The following is an 18,713-nucleotide window of genomic DNA, read 5'->3' on the forward strand; positions in this document are numbered from 1 at the left end:
TCCTTGCCCTAGTCCCAGTGTATAAGTAGTGTGTCGGCCGAGTTTTTGGTATTCGTACAAAGTGAAAATGAATACAAATCGCCTATCGATAAGTGGTACTTCACGCTCACTGCTTCCTGTATTTGCAGCAGTTTCTACTTAAACTAATGGATTCGAAGTGGCGCCAGCGAAGAAGTGACGGAGTGTACACTTACGGGTTAGTGGTGCAAACTTTTCGCATGCCATTGACCTACTGGCACTCAGTCAAGCGGTGGCCAGCCGGTAAGCCAACTAAGCGGGTAGCAGTTACCTTTTAAACTCAAGCAAAAGTATATAATTTTGTATATGAGAGTGTAATTACTTCATACAATCAATAAACTTTAGTAGCAGTCATTAGAAGCTCACTTAAATAGACATTTAAGGCATCAACAACACTCACTTAAAGGCAGCTCTCACATCAGCTACACGCCACACAACCCAAAAGCTTTAACTTCGCCATTTCGCTTTACCCTTAATGAACACATTTACACTTTCATGTTGTCAGTTGTGCATATTTTGCGCATGATATTTATCTGTCATTAAGTCTGCCGTCATTTGCCATTTACTGGCATACCAACAGCGGAGCGCAGCGTCGGGTCGGCAGCGGCAACCATTCAACCGACAATTGGAATTGGCATTTCGACGAAATTTGCCATTTAAAATCGATTTCCAGCGCCATTTCGCCGGCACTCATACGCCTCCGCCACGCCACGCATCAACATTCCTGCGCTCACTCTGCTTTACACCCGCGCTCAGACATCCGCCTGTGCAGTCGCCGCCTCATGCCAGGCGCATTCCAAGATTTCACAGCGCTGTTGGCCTACTTTTGCACTGCTTTCTGCAATTCTCCACACTTCACAACGTACTCATAGTATATTACGTTGAGCCGCCATTTCCATGTTCTTCCATAACTGACTCGATGACGTTGAAGTGTGTGTGTGTGTGTTTGTGTAGGTGTGGGGAAATTTTCAACCGCCAACTTGGTAATACTCTCATCGTCTTTTCAACGCATCAAATGGGCAAATAAAAGCAAATTAACAGGTGAAAGTGCGCTCGAAGTGAAGAACACCGCTGCAAAGGCGCGCAGAAATGTGCTGAAAATGCGATAAGACAGAAATGGGAAAGTGTTTCGAGGCAGGTGGGTCGTTTAAACTCGAAAGGATTTTCACGGAATTGTCTGAAATTGCAAGGAGTTGTCATTTGCAAAATTTAAACGCAGCGAAGCTACAAGGAATTTGATACACTTTGTATGATAGATCCCAGCATATGTTTCTATAAGAAGCTGAAGCTTCAGATGAGAACTGCTCGCTCATGCTTATTCATCTTTTTTCATTTATCCAGTGACTCCTCTTGAGAAGTGGAAAAGACACTTGATCTAAGCTTTTAAAGTCCTTCTTTAAAGTTAAATTCGAAGAAATGTTCTGAGGAATTAACGCTTCTGCCTTTTTGTCAAGAAAAGTGGTCAGTCCGGCTCAATCAGTGATGGACCTAGCTCTGCTTTCAGTGATGGTCTTTGACTAACAAAGCTACTTTTTACTGTATCCTTAGTCCCAACTAGACATTACTGAATCCTAAATTCATTCCACATAATGTTTGTCGGAACCATACGCAGACTGAAACCCAGATAGTACTAACAGTTATGTTTGATGGATTTTAAAACGAAGTCAAGAGAGCGCTCTTATTCCAATGGAGAGACTCGCAGAACCATTAATTTGGTTTAATATCCGGAATTTGGACAGAAAAATCTCCGAAATCAATCTGGTCTCCAGAGATCCGCGGAACTTCATAACACCTATTTCAGTACAAAATATGAAAGACTCAAATTCAAAGCTCCTCTAAGAGCTCACGAACAATTCCAAAACATTAACCCAGTGCGTCTGCCATAAAATTCATGTAGCAGCTTCACTAAACACCTGACAAATACTTGAGTTGTTATCGTCCTAGAAGTACCTTGTCAATTGCGTTATTCCGTTTATTTTCTTCTAGCTGCTGCTTTCCCAACTCACTCACTCAATCACATTTAGTAGCTAGAACTATGCCAACTACTCTTCAACTGAGGTGCACATAAATGTGGGGGTGTAGCGGTAATTTCGGCATCCACCAAGCATCGACGTTGTTTATCGTATTTTTGTTTACTCGTACGAAGGACTCTCTCAAAAGATACTCGAGTATTTGAAACTTTCGCCAAGCGCCTCTGCTAATATAGTACATCTACATAGTTGCGCTAGTATGCCAGTGAAATAAGTGAATTTCGTTTGCGCCAAATTATATGCCACAGTATGGTAAATACTCAGTAGTGGCAGCGGCAAGCAGATTACCTTGTACTGTCTTGTCTTACCGGCAGTCAGACAAAAATCAATTGTTCCCATTATTATAATGAGATTACTTACCGACGCTGAACGATGGCTGACTGATTTGCTGACTGGATGGTTGGCAGACAGTCGCTTGCGAGGCTCAACACAGAAGAGTAGGACGTCACGAAATCGGTGAGAAGTGGTGTAATACACCTGTACAACCTGCCGGCATAACGGAAGGAATGCCTTGGCAGCAGCATTCCTTTACAAATCGACAAAACGAGCTAAAGCTGCTCGATTCGGCGTTCTCCTCGCATCACTCGCGTGCAGCAATGAATGAACGAATGAATAAATGAACTTAAGCAGGAAGTAAACTTGGTTTGTTTTCCAAGCTTCTTTTGCTCATTTTATTGTTGTTTTGCAACAACAGCGGCGCTTGAGTCGCTTATGAGAAATTTGCTCTAAGTTTTTTTATCATTTGCTACTCTGCGCAGCACTCGTTTTGTTTTGTTGCCGAAAATGTAGTACTTATGTCGGATTTTGCTTGGAATGTGAATCTGGAAGTAGATAATAATCAGGTTAGTAGTTTGCAAGCATAAACAACTAGTTTGTACTGTGTGGTGTTGTAGGCGACAGTCGTTGGGTGGGTGGATATGGTTGGAGAGGAGTGTATCAAATATGCTTTAATTTTGTTCTTAAACAGTATCGAAGGACTTTCTCTATGTAGCATAGTTTACGGTATTTAAGAACATATTTTGTTAGTTATTCAACAGACTATACTCACTTAAATATTTCCTAAATATAAAAAAAAATATTTAATTAAAGTAATTCAGAAATATTAATTAATAATATAATAATTGATAATAAATATAATAAAAAATTTAAATTTAATATTGTCACCTTTTTCACAACATCGTCTAAATGTAGGCAACACTTTTTATTTGTTATACCAAATAAATAAAGTATAAATATAACAAAATGTTGCCTACAATTAGGCGCTTTGCCCATTTTTTTATATAATACCTCTCCAAAAATAACCCCTCAAGCATGAAATAATAGCGTATTAAATAACAATTAATCATATTTGCAAAAATATATCCAACAAAAAACTGAAAAATATTAATTAATCATTTCTTTTATACTTTCAGTACAACACAATTTTACCGCACAGCTGCTACCAATGCCGCTAATTTATTTCTTATTGAGTAGTTAAGAAACGCTATTGGCTCACAACAGATTGATTAATAAGCGCTTACGCAGCAAAAAATGGAGGAAATGGTGAGTCTCTTCTGTAAAAAGAACACTTACTTGCGCATAATTTTTTTGTTATTAAGAAATTTTATTATGAAGCTTGACTTTTATGACGCTTGATTACAAGCGGAAAATAAGGGATTAAATAATTATTTTTATAATATAACGTCAAAAAAATTTAAGGCATATACTAGAATCGGATTTACTTTTTCCATTCGCCTAAAGGTATACTTTGACAAAATCTTTTATTGAATATAATATGTTATAGCGCTATAATTTGAGGTTCATACGCATCCGAAAGCTATATATAACTTTTAATCTCTGAAGCTGCTGCAATTCCATGTCACTTCATACTGCCTATAAGAATACATTTTGCTCCAAGTCACAATCTTTTTTTGTATCCGACAAACGTAAATTACTTTTTAGATTTTTCAAATAACTTTCTTGTGAAAAGCGATACGACTTGTTGGCAGTCAATTTCCACTTTTAGGCATGTTTATACAGGTATCACAGTCTGCAGCATACTTTAAGCTGCACAATATTCAAGGTTGATGCTCACAAGCCTTGGAATCTTTGCAATACATATTTTTTTTTAGAAAAACTTTCCAAATTGCTCTCCACCTGTAATTGCTTCCGTCTTAGTTGGCGTGTGTCACCACTTTTGTTGTTGTTGTAAATACAAACATATATTTGATTATTTCTTGTCTTGAATGCTTGACGTCACAAGACGCTTTGGCGTGTTGCCACGTTTCCACGTGCAATCTTTTTCGATTCTCGAAAGTACGTCCTTCATGGAGGCCGAGTTAATTTTCTGTTTGTTTTTCTGCATTCCTCCTTCCCGTTGTTTTCTGTTTTTGCACTTCCTTAGCATCTTGTATCAATCGACACTAACAATTGTTTTCAATTTATTTCGGTCTTACAGCGCTTCTCTGAAAGCTACATATGCATACCATTATAACTGTGGAGGCATACTATTAGGCGCATAACATAACATACAAACCTTTGTAAAAATTCAGTGTGAAGTAAAAACAAGGCAACAACAAAAGAAAAGCCTCCGCACAAGTTCCACGCATTTTCCAACGACTTTTCCACACTAATCCCACGCTTAGCGCTTGTTTGACTTGTGTGTAAAGCTACATAGCCCGGCTGACAGCCTACCTGTTCGCTCGAAAAAATATACTCACATGTTTGTTTGTAAATGTGTGTCACTCTCTTTCACGCCATTGTCGCGCGATTTTCCATACTCCGCCTCGTAGCCATTATTCCTTTGAGATTTGATTTTCCAATATTCCGGCATCCTTTGCAAATATTTGCCAATTTGTTTGTCATACCCATTGACGACACGGGAATTCACGCAACTCCGCACTTTAATGCAATCACACACACACCCGCACAAACTCCTTCGTATATCCCGCATATTACTCACCCGAAAGCAGCTCAACGACACTTCGCATCCGCCCACAGTTAACGCCAATGTTTTGTCTAACTAAGTCCTTTGCACTCAGCAGTGATTTTTTTTGCACATCTCATTTCCAGTCACCCCCCAAAGCCGGCGAGGCGCCTGAACTTTCAAGCGAAAGTGCTATTTTTCGTTCGCTGCTGAATTTAAAAGTGTAAATTTCAAGTGTCTGCTTCATCACACTTCAACTCACCCCGCCCACATTGGCGGGTACTCAATTTTAATTCGCTATGATTTTTCAAATCAACTCTTCTGCTTCTCGTCGCTACTCGCAAAGTTTTTCAAAATGCTTTTGCTACACTGTGTTGCTGGTTTTTACTGCTCACATTGTCACTTTGAAAAATTTCCACATTAGCAATTGCACTGACACTCTCTTTCTCTCCCTCCAGGCATTGCGCTCTTTGTTTTTTGTTTTTGTCACTTTAGCTCCTTTTTTCGTGCGACATTTGTCAGCTTGTCTTTGCTGGGCTTATTTGGGTTTACACACTTCAGCTCCACTTGTCCAATCAATCAAACTCTCGAAATGCGCGCGATATGTTTGGATTTTGATTCGTTTTTTGCTCGCCTAATCTACGACACGTGACCAATTTTAATTTACTCTGTAAAATTAAGCGGTTAAACAAATTTAAAATGTCGGAAGTGGTGGCGCGTCGTCTCATTTTTGGTAATGAAAATTAAATAAGGAAGTCCATAAATTTAAATAATTCACAGAGAGTTCAAGAAGGCTCGTAAGAGTTAATATTGATATGTCAAACCTGAGCTTATTTAAATTTAGGATTCAAAAGTAATAAATTATAAACTCTTTGAGAGGTACAGGCTAATGCTTCTGATTTAGTGAAATTAAAAACATGTCAAACAAAACTAATAGTATGCTATGAAAATTGATTTTTTGAATGCATGTGGGCATCCCTTTATAAAGGCAATATATCATCTAGTGTCTACCATTTCTAATTAGTTTATCGGAGAGTGTCCCTAAAAGATCAATGAATTCCATAAGCCTGCCATATGTTGGGTTCTTTACACTCTTCTAATTCAAATTCGTTGATCTTGGTATATCTCGGACTGATCATTGGACTCAATACGGTTTATACCGACCAAGAAGATTGTATTCACTGTTTAGTACTGAATCTAGAACTCTGATATGGATATACCCCTTAGGTTGGGGAAATTACTTACCTGACAAATATCAACATAGTCTTAAATGAGATCTGTAGAGTAGTCTACAATGATCATACGACAGAAATGATCGCCTAGTAAAGCTAGATTAGGTTTTTAGACTGACTCAACAGAGATCATCTTTGATCCGACCTTTCGTCTTACCAGAAATGTAACTAACTATGGATTTAAAAACTCACTCATGATTCAACAAAGGACTTTCAGTCCATCACATATCGGTTGCGGCACCCAATCCCAAGGTCCACAATATTTCATTTGGAAGTGCTGTCTGTATCAAGATACATTTTCTTGCATACATTCAATATACATTCGAAACTCTTGGCCATTTCAGCTCAGTCTCTTTCCACATAAGATCCACAAAAATTGTGCCAACTCCACCATCCTCTTGCAAATCGTTCAACAGCGTGAATGTAATTAAGAGTTCATGTTCATAACCGCCCCACTGCTCTCCAACACCAACACCAACTCCCAGTGGCGCATCTAACAAACCAGTTCGCCAGCAGAGCCACCACCACCAACCGCGTTCAATGACCATCGGACGCTGCTCTGCAAGCGTTGAATCGAAATTGCACTGGATTACCTTGAATTAATCAAATAAATTCGTTGATTTCCGCTGGGCGAATGCAAAAATGCATAAACAAATTATTTGTGGCACTGATTAATCACTTAACAAGGCCGACACCAGCGATCGTGGCTTCGCACGCTTGTTACGGCTTGGCAATAAAAAAGACGACGCGAAGAGCGTACATAAAACAGACTGGCACTCACTATCTGCTGCAGCAGGAACTGCCAGGCAGAAGATATGACCACTGTGTGTGGCAAGTTGGCGGCACAGCCATGAGATCAAGCGAGGCGCTGGCTTGCACAACCTGCAGCAAACCCTTGAGCCTGCGCATACCTTTAAGTGCTTGCTTGTTGTTATTATTTCATTTATATGCATTGCTGTTCGTTGCAACGCATTCTCAAGCGCCGCTGTTGCCTGTCAGCTCCTATAAGCTAACTGTACGCTTCGCTGAGCGTTCGCGGCGAATTCATGCATGTGCATTTGTAGCGCAGACGCGCCAAGTTGTAAGCGAGCAGCCGCAGTCATTTCACACATTGCTGCAGATAAATTAGCTGCAACAGCTACACAGCCCAACAACAACAAATACAATTTCGTAATGTATTCATATCATTTGCGCTTGTTGTCTGCAATCGCTTTGTTGTTGCTTTTGTTGTGCGCGCCATAGGATCCTTTACACACCGGCTAATTTGCATCGATTGCTCGCATGCCGGCTTTGCGCTTGTCTTGCCAGACTCATGTTGAAACTTGCAAATGCAGCGAATTAATTGCTCAGCGGGCGCTGTGGAGGGCAGAAGTTGAGTGTGTGGAAATGCATGTGTGTTAATGCGTCTTTCCGAATTGATATGAATATACATTTAAAAGTTCAGCTTCTCAGCGGAGACTGGCTTTTGGCACTCAAATTCTCAAAAAGAATAAAGTTAACCTTTATTCATCGATCCAAAGAGGGTGAGCATTTGATCTGTGTTTTACCGTGATTCATTTCCCCTTGGAGATTCGAGATTTTTATGAATATTATTAAATAAGGTTTGATCTTAAAAGCTTCCTACCTAATTCTGACATAGAACCCCATAACCGATTTGACTAAGTTGTTTTAGACTATCTAAATATCACTGTCTCGATATTGAGGTCTTATTAAACCGAGAAATTCTGAGATTCCGTTGATATGAGTGATTTACAAGTCATTCACACCGCAGAGCATACTCACTTTTTAAATTGTAATCAATAACAATATATGGGCCTATTGAGTCCGAGAAACTTAGGTTCATTTAACCTAATAACTGTAGCAGAATGGAACGCGTTTGTCTAGTTTTCCTTGTCAAAATATTGTCTAGGTCGTTAAACTTTCACATTAGCTCTTCTTCTTCATCTTGACTGGCGTAGACACCGCTTATGCGGTCATAGCCGAGTCCACAACAGCCCGCCATTTATTTCTCATTTGTGGCAGTTGGCGCCAATTGGTAATATCAAGTGAAGACAGGTCCTTCTCCACCTGGTCCTTCCAATGGAGTAGAGGTCTTCCTCTTCCTCGGCTTCCACCAGCGGGTACTGCATTAAACACTTTCAGAGATGTAGTATCCATTCGCAAAACCGTTCATTCGAACAACATGACCCAGCCAGCGTAGCCGCTGTCTTTTTCTTCGCTGAATGTCAATGTCGTCGTGTAAATCGTAGAACTCATCGTTCAATCGTCTGCGGTATTCGCCGTCGCCAATGTTTTGAGAACAATAAATCTTCCGCAAAACCGTCTCATCGGATGTTGACATCGTCCATGCTTCTGCACCATAAAGTAGGACGGGAATGATGAGGGACTTTTTGGGTTTGATTTTGGTTCGTCGAGAGAGGACTTTACTTTTCAATTGCCTACTCAGTCCAAAGTAGCACCTGTTGGCAAGAGTGATTCTGCATTGGATTTCGAGGCTGACATTGTTGGTGTTGTTAACGCTGGTTCCCAAGTAGACGAAAGTATCTACGACTTCAAAGTTATGACTATCAACAGTGACGTGTGAGCCAAGACGGGAGTGCGCTGACTGTTTGTTTGATGATAAGAGATATTTCGTATCATCGGCGTACGCCAGCAGCTGTACACTCTGCAGGTCGTATAATATCTTCAGCAGCAAGTTAAAAAAGTCACACGATAGTGAGTCAGCTTCTCTGAAACCTCGTTTGGTATCGAACGGCTCCTTCCCGATCCGTACACAGCTTTTGGTATTGCTCAATGTCTGCTTACACAGCCTTATTAGTTTTACAGGGATGACTTTAACTTATTAGTCCAATTAATTCTGAGCTTCCGATGATTTGAATGAATTAAAAATCGTTCACACACTTCATTTTGTAGTTTATTTTCAATACCTTGGAGAATATATGCTTCTATTGGGTCCCAGAGACTTAGGTATATTAATGCTAAACACTATAAGGGAACACTTAGCCATACTCTTGAGCAGTTTTCCTCGTCCAAAAATTAATTCCTGGGCGTACAGTTCTCATTTGAGCTCTATTATGGACAAGGAAACACTTTGTGCAAGGTAAAAGATAGTTTTATGTTACTTTGTTGATGAAATATTCTATTTTAAAGGCAATTTCTCCATTTTAAATTATGGAGGAATACTATTTCTCTATCTCTTTCATCTCTCTCATGTGAAATGCTTTAGACAAAGGCTTGGCCGCCGCAGAAATAAAATACCGTTAGATTCTGAAAATATTATATGTCTACATTTATGACATAAATAGTGAAAATCGGCGACTTCAAGAGCTCTCCGAATATAAAGTTGTAAGAACGGTTTTTTCACTATCAGTCCGATAATATTTTAACAAGTGATACCCACAGCTTTAGTGCGCATTCAGCACCTTCAGCAGACGCACAAAATATACATACTTTACTGTTAAGCGCAGTTATATAATATATTATAAGTATGTAATTTTTCACGAAACCAAAAACAATAAATTAAACACAATTAAGTACCTTTCAACGCCGCTAAGTAGCAGGAAGCAGAGAATAAAATAACTAGAAATTACAAATAAATCGTAAAACAAGAGGAATTATGTAAACTAAAAACACAAAATTATGCTTTCAACGAGAACAATGCGGAACCAAAGAAACGCTGATGCTAACACAACACAACAAGCGTCAACAAGAGAGCGCTGGTTAAACGCGCTATGTGCACCACAATGTGGCAGGCAGAATATGTAAATTTTCAATTTATGAAAATTTCAAGACCGAGCAACTCAACGAAAGTTTTCGTATAATGCAAGTGCATTTGGAAAAGCGGAAAATTGTGGCATAAGAAAATTTACAAAATTAATTATAAATGCTGGAAAGAATTAGTATGCATATGCGGCATATGCTTGTGTTGTTCTGCATGAAAAATTAAATAAAAGCATTTAAACAGTTGAAATGTTGATGAAGTTGCTGACAGCCGCCAAGAGTTGCCTACTTCCGTTTCGCTTCAATTTTTATTTCATTTTAATTAATATGTTCAGCATTATGCTAGTGTGTTGTTGCTGTAGCTGTTATGAGTTTTGCTCGACTTAATGCAGCGAAGCGCAGCAAATGCACAGCATAAATTTACAACATTTGAAATTCTTTATCAGCAACAAAGCATCTGTGCAGATGGTGTGGGTGTGTTGCGGCGACATGTTGCTGGCAACAAGGTTGCGTTGATTATGTATCCACGCGCATTTTGTTGTTTATAAATGAGTTTTTATGTAGAAATAATTAAGACATTATAAATCGTTGTTGATAATAATGCAAAATAGGCGGATAAGTCTTTGTTTTGAAGCAAATGCGCCGTCAGTATTTTGTTGTTATTAAGTGTTGTCTATTAACTTGTGGCATATACTATGGCAGTGCAACTTATGTGGGAAACAATTAGTAGGAAATTAATGTTTATATGTAAATCGTTGCTACCGGTGAGTGTAATTAAGAAAAGAAATGCTTGAAAACTTAATAAGAGAATTTTATTTATTTTTTATACGCATACAGAAAGCAACACAAATGCAATAACCAAACTCATTTGTATGCTTAACTCTAAATATTTCATTTAGATTTATTTTAGTCTTGTCTAAAAAAATATTCCTTATTAAATTGATTTTTTACTAACGAGCAGCCATTTGGTTGGCATTTGTTGCCGACAAGTGCTTGCACAAATCTGCAACGCTCACGAATTCTTCCATGCTATGCGGCTACACAACGTTAATGTGGCGCAGCCAATGCTTTGTGGCACCTTTCGCGCGCTGTCAGGCGCATAATTCAGCTAACTGTTAAATTTAAATAAATTGTGCTTAAATTCAAATGTTGCAAGTGCACTCCTTGCGCTCTCCCCACAGCGCGCTCAACCGTATGCTTGCGCTTCCCAACCTCGTTAAAGCAATCAATTCTGTCTGCCAGAAAAAAAAGAAACGAAGAAACCTCGTCTACTTGCCGCTGCTGCTGCCCATTAAATCACATTAAAAGGCCTTTAAGATGTGCATTAAAAAGGGATTAGAATTGCATTTAAAGTGGCGGCAAATTGCGATATAGAATTGTCGGCAGCAACAGTCAATAGGTCGTGACTGCAGTTCGACACAAATCTACGACGGCGCGCGTGAAAACGGAAAGCTCTCGCCCCCTCTGATGAATGAAAAGTGACTTAAAAAATGTCGAAAAGTAATAATTGCACAATGGCAATAAATTGCGATGGGCATTTTCGATATATACTTTATGGGTGAGGAGTGAAAAGCGACGATGCCGTCCGCTATATGAGAAAGAGCTGAAGGATACTGGCGAAGACTTTGATTCGAAAATTGTAGAGTATAGTTGTTTCTTCAGTAAATTAGGAGTTCCTATGAGGCATCGATCTTTTCAATACCATATTACCGGAATTTAGGGCTCACTGAGTCCAAAGATGTAGCTCCAAATATTTTCACCTCAAAATAAATCTAAGACCTTTGATCTTAGGTCTTTGGATTTTAATAGACTATACTCTCTATGGCCACTCTTATCTAACAAAAGCTACACATTAAGCCGACACAAACGAAGTCGCCTTCTAACTTCGAAATGAAATTCGAAATGCTACCAATTTCGCACGAAACGCATACAAGAGCAATCACACGGCTCGCTCGTTTGCACGTACCGTAATTCAGACACTTGTGTCTAAGCGACAGCAACTGCAACATTATTGCACACTCACTCGCTCACTTGGGCACCTTAAAGTGGCAACTCGCGACGCCTAAATAGGATGGCTTGGTCCTCGCGCAGCAGAGCCGCATTTGTCGTCATCGTTCGTCGAACATTCATTACCCGGGCAGAAATAACGAATTACTATCGAGGGTAATCATTATCCAAAGTAGTCATTCACTTATGTAGCACCAAAGAATCGAAGCAGCAAAAGCGAGGTTTGCGCAGACGCAGAGAAGAGGAGACATACACTTTGTAGACTGACTAACTGCATGTATGTCCGTATATTTGGTGCGCTTGCTCGAGTGCCTGCCTTTGTGATTGCAGCAGCCCAAGCTGCAGTAGTCGTTATAACTCGACTGCAGTCCGGGAGATTGCCGCGCGGTGCGAAATGTTTGAGCGCGCGCAACCTGCAATTACCATCGCCAGTTGTGATAGCCGCCTCAATGCAATGCAATTCGCTGACTTGCTGACTCGCCATGGCGCATTGACTTGTTGGCCTTCTACCGCCAGCTTGGCTGCACTTCCGTCCAATTTCGATTGCCTTGCCTTCGTCAAGCGTTCCAACGATGCCGTTCTTTTGGCTCTACGCTGCATTCCGTGGCATTCAACGCCATCTCGGTGCGAATGTCCACTTGTCTGCATTGCTGCTTGGCTGCCTACCTCTCGGCCTGTCTGATTGTCTGCACTGCTTGCCTGTTTTGAATTGGATTTGAATTGAATTCTTGGATATGCATTTGATTGCCTTGTTTTGTTGTTGCTGTTTGTCGATTAACCGGTCCGCTCTTGCGGCATTCGATGCCGCGGCATTCTCGGCACGTTGCTTTTTCACGCTTTCCACATGGTTGGCATTTTTTAATCCTCATTTTTACTCGTTGTGTTCTGCCTCGCTTGTGGATGTTTCTATTTAGTGCTGCGTGCTGTTTAACAAATTATGCAGATAACTTAATGTGGAATTTTTCGATTTCATTTGTCGAATGCGTTTCGATTTACCATTGCATTGATAGCTTAATCGAATAATTTGATAATTGTGCGCATTAATTGAGCGCCGGGTTATGGTTAACTGAAGGTGCAACGATTTGATAATGAGGAACCCTTGAAATCATAATAAAACATTTAGACGATATTCTTCTTCTTAACGGTTGACTTAAACTTAACTCAACTCAACTCAAACTTCAAGGTTCACTTCATTAATCACCATGCAACCCATATATGCATGTCAATTAGAGTAATCTAAAGTACGCTATGTTAACATTTCCTATATAAAGCTTTGCTTAACTAATCTTAACTTGGTCGGTATTAACTTAACATAATATAATTTGAATTAATTCAACATTATTTAGTAAATTAATTTGTCGACTTAATTTACGGTAACATAATATAGCTTTACGTAACATTACTTAACTTAACTTAACTTAACTTAACTTAACTTAACTTAACTTGACTTGACTTGACCTGACTTGACTTAACTTAACTTAAGCTAACTTAACTTCTTAACTTAATATAAATTAAATTAAAAAATTACAAGGTGCTTATTTTAGTTGTGTACTACTTCAAGTAATGTACCTTAACAAAAATCTTACCTTAACGTAAAACAAAAAATTGTTCGGACCATAAAAAATCTGACGCCTCCCAGTGTGCTTTTGCTATATATCCTTAACGCAGTATATTTAAAATTGCTCATCGATTTTGTCATTAAGCCTTGACATGACTTAACTTAACTTGACTTGACTTGCCTTGACCTGACTTGACTTGACTTGACTTGACTTAACTTAAATAATTAAAAATAAAAAGTGCTTTTTCTAGTTATGTGCCACTTAAAGTAACGTAACTTAACTTAACATAATTTAACTTAAATTAAACAATTGTTCTGACTATAAAAATACACACAGTGTTCATCTGCTGCATATCCTTAACACAGTATGTTTAAAATTGCTCATCGATTTTGTCATTAAGCCAAAAATTTATCTGAAACAAATTTTTGCTCCTACACACTCTGCGCAGAACACATAAATTTACGACTGACCTCATTGCTTAACAGCTTGCAACAAATGTACACACACACGCACAAGCAAACATTAAGTTGCACATAAGTATTTATTTAACGCATGTGAATCGATAGACCAACACATAGACAACCACTACATGCGGAAGACCAAATGCAATAACAATGTAAACAAAATGGCATTATATTGAATTTGAGGCGACAAGCGCACGATGAAAAAAGGAGTAAAGTAATGCATTAACAAGAACAATAACAACAACAATGCCATCAGCTGGAAACAAGCGCAGAAAATGTAAGCTACATAACTGTTAACGACTAAGGAGTCGCCAGTAACGGCGGGCGGCCTTGTTGTAAGCTACGCTGGGTGATAGCTATAACCTTTGTTGTTGCTATTGCTGTAGGTGTTGTTGTTGTGTTATTGCAGCTGCCACTTGGCAAGGCTGTTGACATAAACACAGCCAAGTGACAACATCAATAATTCGATTAATATCGCTTGCACAGCGACTGAAACAACTGGCTCACATGCAGGCTGGCTGGTTGGCTGGTTGGTTGTTTGGCTTTGCAGCATGCAGCTTTGTTGCCATTAAAGCATAACTATGTATGTATTGTACAAGTACATGAAATAACAAGCAGCAATAAACAGTTGTGTAATCATAACAACAACAATGTGGTTGGTGTAACATTGGCCAAGTCAAGTCATCAGCGCAATAAAATCCAATGGCAACCTTTGTATTGGCTTGTAAATAGACATTGTTGCATGTGTATTAGTTAAATGGAGCAGCTGCTTGGCAACATGCAGCACAAGGACTTGACCCGATTGCAAGTATATAGTAGGAATAGTTCTCCTTCAACCCAGGAGCTTCAAACCAGAACGTGGAAGTCAAGTGTCAGATGCTTTATTAGACCTGAATAGGCAAAAAATTAGTCTGAGTAACCCTAATAAAGAGCCCATATATACCAGACGCTGTAAGGATCAACTCCCCACTACTCTGCATCCCTAAGACGAGGTTAGAAAGCACATCTTATCATTGACAGTCGGTTCATTACAGCAGATTACCGCGGATGATTGAAATAGTATTGCATTGTGCCCAGTTGGATCGACAAATTGTTGCATCTCAAACAGAGAAGAGATTTTACCTTCTAGCGACTTTGTAAGTTTATACTCATATTAGAAGACTTGCAACAATTGTGTCCTGTCGCACTCAGCAACGAATTAAGCCTGCTTACATGCTTGTATTGTCGCCGTATTTATTACTGATTGTCTCTGCAACAAATATGAATGCATTATAGTCACATAATACTGCGGAATGGTTCATGTAATGGAAAATATATGAAAATAATTATGAGCATGAGCATGTGTTTGTGCGCGCCATCTTATTGCCAACAACGCAATAAGCTATTAATTTTTTTTGTACTAACGGAATTGGGTCAGTTGGCTTGCAACAATGCAAGCGTGTTATTACACAACCGGCCAACTAACCAAATGGCCGACTGCCAGTTGCCAGCTGCCATTGCGAGCATTATTACGTCGCCTGTTGTCATGTGTAATTGCAAATGTAATTGTAATTGTAATTGCGATTGTTGTTGTTGTTGCTGACACATTTTATTCTTATCACATTGTGCGAGGAAAGCAAATGTTGCAAGCAATATTGTAGGAAGTGGACGCGGTAGAGGGCTGAGGTATTATTGTAAAAGCGAGTGTTTTTGTTAACGCTGGGAAAAAATATGAACGGCGGAAAGAAATTCCAACAACGTTGCCAACAATATTAACATAAAAATCCGCATTTTATTACTGCAGCTGCAGTGCGGCATGGAGTCTATGCAGCCGCCTGCCCCATACGCCACTCAACAAGTGCGCTCACTTTACCACAGACTTAAAAACTGGCTCATATATTGCTCCTACAACTTGTTATTGTTGTTGCTGCATGTCACTGTTTTTTATGCGTTGCACAAATTAAATTGGCTTTAAATTGACACCTCCGTTTGTGGCCGACACAGCGAGAAGAAAACATAGCTCAGCGCGTCGACCATGATGGGAGGTCGGTAGCCTAGCCAGCGCTTGGATACGCAGGGATAAGCTCTCTCCTCTTATTTTTCTCCTCATTTCATTCTCTCTCTGTATTTTTGTCAGCAAGGTGGACACACGGCCGGATTCTGTCGTAAGTTCTCTGCACCGCAGTTATGGTTTGAGTATAATTTCATTAAGTGCGCTATGTTCAGAGTTGGTTCGGAGCTGCTTCGATAGTTTTAGGGTTGTTGTGGCATAACCTCAAGCCACAAGGTGTTCCCAAAGTTAATGGCTTTGGAGCTATTTCTGTGAAATCGGACAGTGTATAACTGAAACTCTAGTGCCAGAAGGAAGACTTGTTCTGAACAGCTTGGATCAAGCAGGAGAGTGAACAGAGAGATGGATAAAAGACAAATGTTCATTCTATATAACTGGAACGAGCTTGGATTTATGATTCTTGACTCGATATTTTTAGATTTAGGTTAAATAGCAACAACAAGCTGTTATTCCTTGTACTAAACTGATTGTAGTTAGAAAAGTTGGTCCTATTCAAAACTCAGCACCGTATAAGATAAGATCTGGATGTCGAGTTAACTTCTATAGTTGCATACTTCGCCGTCCGACATCCACTATACTTACCTATTTACCTCAGATACTGAAACATCATATAGCGCTGAATCGAAAGAAAGTGAAAAGCGTCGACTGTGACAATAGATATATGAAACTATGTGCCACTGCTATTATGTAGGACGACAGTGGTCGTGTGACACCGCAGACACACCGCCCACTTGCAGTCACTGCATTGCGTTTTCCACTCATGCGCTCGCCATCCGCTGCGGAAGTTTAATTTAAGCATTTTAATTAAGTTTTAAGTTCATTCACGTTTCTTTGAAAATAATATATGCCATGGCCTGGTGTACTACCTATAAAGAAAGCCAGGGAAATGCATTAAATACGCAGTAGAAGTAATGCATATGAAAGTAAGAAAATATTTATTGGATGAGAAAAAATATGTCACTGCAGTATGCCAGCGTACAGGATGCAGGATGCAGCTTATTATGGATATTAACAGCTGCATAATGAAATTCATTCTGTTTAAGTTTGGAACGTATAGAGGGAAGGAAAGATGAAGGAAGTGATGAAAAGAAATGCTTTCGAGTGGAGGCTTTAATGAGACTTTTAAAGTGAGGCAAAGGAGGTTTCTGAGGGTTCCAAAAATGGTCAGAGTAATAGTCTTACCAGTTGTCATTTGTCGATTTTTTTTTTGTTAGATGGGGTGCTAAATCCATCTCGTAATGGTGGAAATCTGCTATAAAACATAACTGTAGATGAGTTAGTTGAAGATTTTATTAAGGACCGTATTGATAGACATACCAATTCTAAGTAAGCTAAAACTTAACCTAAAAACATCCTTAAATCTTTTGTAAGCACCTCTACTTCATTAGAATACTCACACAGTGTAAAAGTCTCACCAATTAAAATATCGATAGCCTCATTGATGCGCAAACGGTAAATGTAATCAACAACCTGTACTTACCACGCCATTAAAATGTTGAAGCAACCCCGAAAATGGAATGCAACCCTGCCTCATTAGCCTCCCGAATTCGCGAAAAATTTCAATTAGAGGTAATGTCCGCAAATTACATGCCACAACGTGTTAAAAAGAAATAAGCAGCGCTACAAATGCAGACATATGTAGGAACGTGCAACACATATGCTGGAAACAATAAACATTTTGTACAGAAAAATATTTTGGGGGAAGAATGGTGGGCAAGACAAAAAGAAAGACGAAAATACCAGAAGTTTCAAATTATATTCTCAAAATCGTTGAATGTTTCTTTTTACCGCTTCGTTGTTTTTTTGGGCAGTGCCTATGTTGCACTTACGTGTGCTTGTAGCACTTAAACTGCAACTGGGCATAAAGAGTAGTTCGTGTTGCCACACCAGTTGCAACAGGCTATGATAACAACAACAATAACAATAACAACAACGAAAATTGGTGTTGCTGCTAATGGCGACTGCAACTGCCATGTTGCAGCAGCTATTGGTGGTGTTACTGCTGTTGATGGTGGTGCAACACCAACACCTGAAGCGTTTCAGCGCAGCGCCAATAAGAACAAAAACAACAAGATTTACCACCAGCAGCAAGAGCAATAACACTTAAGTGCCCCCTTCACTTTGTGTTGCATGCAGCTCCGCCCCGAAAATGTGTTGCGGCAAGAACTTCCTGTGCGCAGCAAGGCGTTATTGTTGCCACTTCGACGCGCTAGCGCTGCTTTGATATATCTTTTTTGCAAAACTTACTGCATTTTTATTTTTGTTGTCCGGTTGTTGTTGTTGGTGCAACCACGTCGCTCGGCGAATGAGCGATTACTCACGCGAAGGTAATTTGGCAATTGCTTATTAGCGCAGTCGCCGCTGTGGCAATACAAATGCCAGCAGTCGCCTGGCCGGGCAGTCAAGCAGCCAACCATTTATATCACCTCCTTGTTAGTTAACGCAGCCATGCCTGAAAGTCGCGCGCGCGGCCACTACTCACACGAAGAGCGCTGAAAACAAGTTCGCGTCTGCGGCATGGACACAACTTGCAACAGCAGCGTGGCAATTGCTTTCGTCTCTGCCGGCTGATAACCAGTTATGCTCTTGCTTTTCTTGTTCTTCTTATTCCCGATATGCACGTACTTGAGGTTTCGCCTCTTGTGACTTGTGGCAGTGATCAATCGCATCGACTATTTCGTTTGTCCGTCTGTCAGCGTCCGGGCCGCACCGCCCGGCTCTCTTGTCA

At 39.8% G+C, this 18,713-nt stretch overlaps 1 long non-coding RNA gene across 1 annotated transcript in view; it reads left to right on the forward strand.

The window, feature by feature from the left end:
• LOC128922722 (uncharacterized) overlaps positions 1 to 3,590 on the forward strand; it is a 259,697-nt gene extending 256,107 nt beyond the window's left edge. The window contains exon 6 of the long non-coding RNA XR_008471912.1: positions 3,461 to 3,590. This is a non-coding gene — a long non-coding RNA (uncharacterized LOC128922722). The remainder of the gene's footprint in view (positions 1 to 3,460) is intronic.
• Positions 3,591 to 18,713: the final 15,123 nt, after the last annotated feature.

This window comes from Zeugodacus cucurbitae, chromosome 6 (genome assembly GCF_028554725.1).
Source record: "Zeugodacus cucurbitae isolate PBARC_wt_2022May chromosome 6, idZeuCucr1.2, whole genome shotgun sequence".
Lineage (NCBI taxonomy): Eukaryota > Metazoa > Arthropoda > Insecta > Diptera > Tephritidae > Zeugodacus > Zeugodacus cucurbitae.